At 59.8% G+C, this 6,753-nt stretch overlaps 1 long non-coding RNA gene across 1 annotated transcript; it reads left to right on the top strand.

The window, feature by feature from the left end:
* Nucleotides 1-1,261: 1,261 nt before the first annotated feature.
* LOC123388115 lies at nt 1,262-4,698 on the top strand. Its single transcript, XR_006602660.1, has 3 exons — nt 1,262-1,803; nt 3,486-3,594; nt 4,318-4,698. It is a non-coding gene; the product is annotated as an uncharacterized LOC123388115 (long non-coding RNA).
* Nucleotides 4,699-6,753: the final 2,055 nt, after the last annotated feature.

The raw sequence follows: 6,753 nt of genomic DNA, 5'->3' as shown, positions 1-6,753 counted from the left end.
CGCTTGTTAGGGGTCCGAACCCTCCAAGACCGCAGAAGGCGATGCACCTGGAGATGGGGCTTCTCCAAGGGGGTGGAGGTGACATCCAGTCCCAACGTGGCCTGGGAATGAGAGCAGGAGGCTGGGACACCCAGGGAGGGACTCACGGCCGCACCCGGGGGGAAAGGCCACGTGGGGACACAGGCAGACGGCGGCCGTCGGCAAGCCAGGGCGAGGCCTCAGGAGACACCCCACCTGCCTGTTTTCTGCCTCCAGGACGACGAGGAAACAAATCTGTGTCGGTGTCATCTTACATCAGCCCCCATGCTCACCCCCTGCCTGCGCTTCTCAAACCGGCCCTGGCCCTGTGCCCGCCCTCAGCACCCCAGGAGAGGACGCTGCCCTACCCCGCCCTGGGACCCACACTTAACTAGGCCTCACTGTGGCCCTGGCTGGCCCCGCAGGGACAGGGGTACGGTACGCACTCCCCCCACGAGCCCCGTTCTCCATTCCTGCAACTGGAAAACGTCCTGACACTCAGAATCCGGGACTCCCTGTCTGGTCTGCCTGGGTCTCTCCCCAAGGCCTGCTCTCTGACGCGTAAGCGCTCCTGGACCCAGGGGTGGCCTCGGGGCGGCTGCCTGGGGGGGAATTGGATGCACTGGACAGAGAGGCCGGCTCTCCACAGACGTGTCCTCCAGGACCCACAGACGTGTCCTCCAGGACCCTCAGGGTTCCAGGTTGAAATCCTCCTGCCCCACATGATGGTTTTGGAGCTGGAGCCTTACGGAGGTCATGAGTGGGGAGCCCTCATGAGTGCCACTGCGCCCACAAGGAAAAGGCCCCCAGGGGACGATGCCGGTCCCCTCACCCTGGGCTCCAGCTTCCAGAACGGGAGCAGTGAAGTCCTGCTGGCAGTAAGCCGGTGTGAGGCGTCCGTTGCAGCGTCCTGAAGGACAGGCTCGCACTCGTCCCGCAGCAGCCGTCGGGCACTGTCCGTGCCAGCGCGAGGCTGGACATCTGTGCCCCATGGCCCGGCCGGGCCCTCCCACTGGGCCCTTCAGGACTCTGCCCACCCTCCACTCCCGGCTTGGCTTCTGCTTACGTCCCAAACAGGGGTTTCCCTGGTTGCTAGAAACAGAAGCCTGGAGCCAGCTTACGCTGAAGGGCGGGGGGCTGGTGTGTGAAGAACGTAGGGGAACGGGGCGTACGCTCGGGGGCCGGGGTGCTGGGCCGCTGAGTGGACACGGGCTCGGCTTCTCCTCGGCAGGTGCGGAGGGGACGGGAGGCCAGCGCCCTGCGCGTCCAGATGTGGGGGTAAAAGGGAAACATGTGTTTCAGCAGACCGAGACTTGGACACGAACAAGTAGACTCTCATTTACTTCCAAAATGGCCTGTAATTGTAACTTCTGTCCCTGATCTCCGAGCCCCGCTCTGGCCGATGTCCTCGTGCTGATGCTTCAGAACTCACAGCCCCTCCTGGGACCAGCGCATCCAGAGCCTCGTCCACCAGCCCCTCCGGCCCTTCTCTCTCTCTGTGGATCCCAGCACCGTGGAAGGCTTTTCTGGCCACGGCTGTCCACCTGTGGCAGGAACAGGTTGTGTGGCCCACGTTCTTGATCAGGTCGGCCGGTACCTGTGGCCTCAGGCACTGATGTTGGGGTGTGTGGCCTCCTGCCCGGCACCTGGTCAGGGGGTACCTGGAGGGACAGCAGTGCCTTCCCTTGGCCTCACCAGCTGTGTGCACCTGCTTCAGCACCTCCTACGCCCAGAGAAGACCTTCCCCCTTCCAGGGGACTGGATCTTGACTCTTCTACTCTAAAGGTAGGGAAATGTGGGGACACCGGAGACAGAGAGTTGGCAAATAGTCTCTCTGCCCTTCAGTGGCTGTTTGCCCCAGCTCAGCCCTTGGTTGGGGGACACGCCCCGCCCGGCGTAGACGCCCGGCCTGGGAGTCTCCTGGACAGAGGGGCGGAGACAGCGGAGTCATCCAAAATTCCAGATTCTGGGCTGCGGCCTAGCTGGGGACTACTTCAAAGCTTCGGCGAGGGACGGGCTCTTGCCTGTGACAGAGCGTCGCGGCTGCAGAAATGACGGGTCCCCGAGGCGCTTCCTACAGACTCTCCCACCATGAGACGCAGTTCTCAGGCTGAGGTACAAGCCCGGCTTGGTTTTTCAGAAGTCGCTCAAAACATGAAAGTCCAGATGAGTCTCTGTTCGGAGGGGACGCGTGAGCAGCGGAAGCGTGCTCTGGGGACAGAGACTTCTCATAGGAAGTACCTGAGATACCCACTCCTCTTCCAGTCACCGCAGTGACCTTTTTTTTTTTTTTTTTTTAATTTTTATGTTCCTTTATTGGAGCAAGATTCCTGACCGGTATACAGTAATGTATTACTAAACATGACCTGTGCAGAAATTATATACTATCCATCTAGACAGGTTTCCATTACACTTTGCCTATCGATGGAATAGTTCCATTTATAAAGTTTTATACATCAAAAAGCTTTGAATTTGACCAGGCTGTCCATTAATTCATCTCTGAAAAAGTTAAGTGGCATTTAATTTTAGCTACTATAATTTGCAGCATTAAAAGGCGTATGCATTAGGTAGCTTCCCAAAATGGTATCCTCTGCACAACGGCATTTAGCAGACCCGGATTCACACAGACAGGCCTCGCTTGAGAGCTATATGCTAAATAGCTAGTACTTTGAGACAAAAGTACTCCTGAGTTTCTTCCCACCAATACGGACTTCTTACTCTGAGAGTCTGTCTTCTCGGCCACACTTCATAGTACCCATGAAGACGCGCCAGTAACTGCCCTGTGTGTAACTTGGCATTAGAGCAGTGACCTTTTGAGAAGGCAGAGAGCTCAGCAGAGCTCTCGTCATGATCTCCGTTCACGCCCCCGCCCCCCGTTTTCCCTGGGGAGAAAGCAAATGCATTTAAAAGACCGAGGCATCTGGGGCGCCTGGGTGGCTCAGTTGGTTGGACGACTGCCTTCAGCTCAGGTCATGATCCTGGAGTCCCGGGATCGAGTCCCCCATCGGGCTCCCAGCTCCATGGGGAGTCTGCTTCTCCCTCTGACCTTCTCCTCACTCGTGCTCTCTCTCACTGTCTCTCTCTCAAATAAATAAATAAAATCTTTAAAAAAAAAAATAAAATAAAAGACCGAGGCGTCTTGGTTTCTAGCAAATTCTAAAGCAGATGCATACTGGGGGGGGTCACAAAGAGGTGTTCCTGGTGCACACGGGAGACGGTGACCAAGGGCCTCTCCAGGCAAGCCTTCCGGGAGGAGCCCCCGCTCCCCGGCCACGGGCTCCCCTCTGCTAACTTCGGGGCTGTCCCTCGGGGCCCTGGGAGCTTCTGGAGTCATTTTCCGTGACTTCAAGGTCGCACAGAATATGTGTATGGGTGCTGGGCCCACCCTGCCCTGCCCAGCTGTACGGCACTCCTGTGCCTTAAGACCCTGACCACATGGGACTCCCCCCAAATGCTTTCCATTTCAGAAATGAATAATGAGCGAAGGGATCACATCTGTGGCTTTTGTGATGAACCACGGACTTGGATGGAAATTCTCCGTGAGCCCCCACCCGTCCGTCGGAATCTCCTGGCAAGGTGAAGGACTTCCCTTTGACCCTCGGAAACCCCCCACCCCTCACCCCAAGCTGGTTTCTGCCACACGTTTGGGGGGAGGTGGGAGTGGAGTGCAGGACGTGGTCCCTCGTGTATGTGCGCATCCTGTGACGTCGTGACCTTGAAGTTAGAATCCCCAAGTGCCTGGGTGGCTCAGTCGGTTGGGCATCTGACTCCTGGCTCAGCTCATGACCTCCGCGTCGGGCTCCACGCTCGGTGTGGGATCAGACTGTATGCTCTGCTCGGTGTGGGGTCTGTGTGAGATTCTCTCTCTCCCTCTGCCCCTCTTCACCCTCTAAAAAAAGAATGAAAGAGAAAGTCATGCTGGTGATGTCTGCATCCAGAGGGTGACCCCCGGTTGCCCCCTTCCCCCTGAGCCCGCACACGACCTGAGCCAAGGACCTGGGGGATGGCAGGAGGGCAGGAGTTAAGAGGCTCTGCTCCCTCACTTTCGGAACCGATGAACCATGAGGCGAGCTTACCCTCCAGCGTCCCCCCGGGGCGAGGACCCGGTTTTCCTCCCGACACGCGCATTCCCTGCCTCCCTCTGTAAGAAGCACCTGCGTGGTTTCTCCTGGGGACGGGCCGACCAGCGCCTCCCATGTCGCCTGAGACTGTCCGAGTTCTGTAAAGTCCCACATCCCTGTAGCTCGTCCCCTCCCTCGGTCCAGGTCCCCTGGGCCAGTGCTTGCTCCGTCACAACAGGCACACCCGTCTCCGGGTCTTGGAGTCCGAGTCTCTGCTCCCGGTGGTAAATGCTTCCCGGCAATCCAGCACCTTCAGCCCAGGCGCGGTGGGGAGAGGAGGTCACGAGGGCCTGGGAGGGAACAGCACACGGACACCCGAGGTGACGCATCCAGGGGCCGGACGCCGGCGCTTTCTGGCCCGCGGGGAGAGACGGGAAGGTGGAAACCACGGGAGGAAAGGTTAGTACGGCCAAAGGCAAGAAATGAGGCAGGGAGAGCTTCAGGGTGCCCAAGTGTCAGTAAATTGAGACATTTGCTCAGGAGGCTGGAGACGGAAGGAACGGGGCATCCAGCGATGAGAAATCCAGCCGTGAACGCTTGTTGGATGGATGGCCAGGCAGACAACGTGACCAGGCTGTGAGAGCCTCAGACAGGCTGGTGTAGGAAGGGTCTGCAGCCTCAGCCCTGGGCCAGAGGGGACACAGACCGCTGGGTCTCAGAGGCCGACGCTGAGCTCCACAGAGGCCCAAAGGTTTCCACGCCAGCGACGGCTGGCTTTCACAGGGTCGCTCAAGCCAAGTCTAGTCGATTCGCTGCTGCGGTAAAGAAGCAGGCAGCGTGCCGGGGTCGGGCGTGGGTCTGGGCGGGGCTGACCGGCGGGGCTGACCGGCGTGGCTCTGCGCAGGGTTCTGGAGGCTTAAACGGAGGGTCTTTCCACATAGAGCCCTGGCGGGACGGACAGCCCGGGACCATGGACACCGTGAGGGCAAGCGAGTCTTGACCAGTAAACAGCCGTCTGGAAAGAGGGTTGTTTTGTCTGTTCGGCGAGACCAGATCTAGAGGAGGAGCCGGCTTCTTGTTGCTCCAGTGAATGAGTTTGTAGGCAGTTCCTGGAAAAACCAATAAAGGCATTTGCAACGTTCTCTCCCCCTGGGTAAGAATTTTCTGAAATAATAAAATTGTGCCAATCTCATTAGTTTCTGATCCTGTGAAATTGTGTGGTTGGGGAGGAAGCTCTTCCTCAAACTCTCCCCCACCCCCGCCGTTGAGCATGGGGACTCCCCGGGACCAGCACTGGTGACCTCAGGCGTCGCCCTGGTGCTCCTCTCACGTGAACTTGGCCCCAAGACAGTGACAAGTGCGGCACAGAAGCAAGAACATGTGCTTACCTGAAAACGAATTCAGGAACAGGAAGAAGCCTTGGCCTAGAGAACAAGCCCTCCGGACCAGGCTGTCCAGCACCGGGAAGGGGATCGTGGCCGTAAAATGCCGCAGCTCACCACGGGAGGGCGGAGACCGCGCGGGCCCGAGGCGAGGTCCCAAGTCCTTGCTATGCGACCCCTCGGCCCTGCTGTGTGGTGGGGATGGCCACGGCAGGGCAGGGCCAAGGACTAAAACAGAGAATATGGGCTTGGGGCTCGCTACCCGCCTGGCCTGGGGGCAGGGTACTCTCCGGTCAAATGTCTGGCTGGTGGTCTCTCTCCTCTATCACGTCACACGGGACGCCGGGGGTGTTCGCCCAGCAAGGAGGGGTTCTGGCCAGCGTGGGCTGCCCCCCTTCCCACCCTGTGGACGCAGACCAGGGGCAGGGGGCGAGAAGATGTGGTCTAGCTGAGCACCCTGCCCCAGGATGGGCTCCAGAGCACACGGAATTCCAAGGGCACGAGGAATGTAATGGAAGGTGCCTCGGGGAGAGGCGGCCGGCAGGTAAGCAGCACAGCAGCGTGGACGGCGTCCAAGGAGGGGAGGCGTGCAGGGGAGGCTGGGAGGATCAGCAGGTCAGTCCCATGAACTCCTGGGTCAGGTGAGGTGGGGGCTGGGCAGGAGGGGGCCGGGGGCAGCCCCATGGTCCCGAAGCCCGTCTCCCAGGCTCCGAGGACTGCGATGAAGCCGCCCCAGCGGGACCCAGAGCCGCGGGCCTGGCCCGGGGAGTCAGCCGTGGCCACGGCTGCTTTTCCACCCACGCCCCCACCCGCTGGGCCGAGAGAGCCCCCGGGATCCCGACATATGGCTGCTTATTACCCATAATGTCCCCGCTGTTGTGAATTTTCTCCTTTTCATCTTTTTTATGAGTATTTTAATGGGAAGGTAGGGGGAGGGTGCGTCAGGCTGAAGCCGGGGATGGTGATTTGAAGGAGTTTCCTTCCCGGTGCTGAGTCGTCATGGGGGCAGGGCCTTCCAGCATCTATGAGTGAGAGACATTGGGGGGGGGGGCTCCTGGCTTGTGGACCGGGACGCTGAGTCGGAGGGGCGAGCGCTGGTGGAGGGCGGGTGGGGGTCGCAGAGTCAAGGCTGTCCCCGCCCAGGGTGCTCCTCCAGTAGGAGCGGGAGCCGACACTGGGACCCACGTGCCCCGAATGACTCAGAGCCCAGATGTATGGCCCAGGCTGGCCTCGAGGGCGCTGACTGGCTTGGGGCACAGGAGGACCCCACGGAACGCTCTGGGGCCCCAAAT

Source organism: Mustela putorius, unplaced genomic scaffold (genome assembly GCF_011764305.1).
Source record: "Mustela putorius furo isolate JIRA1106 unplaced genomic scaffold, ASM1176430v1.1 tig00003875_pilon_pilon_pilon, whole genome shotgun sequence".
NCBI classification, from domain to species: domain Eukaryota; kingdom Metazoa; phylum Chordata; class Mammalia; order Carnivora; family Mustelidae; genus Mustela; species Mustela putorius.
This window is presented reverse-complemented; position numbering and strand designations above follow the sequence as displayed.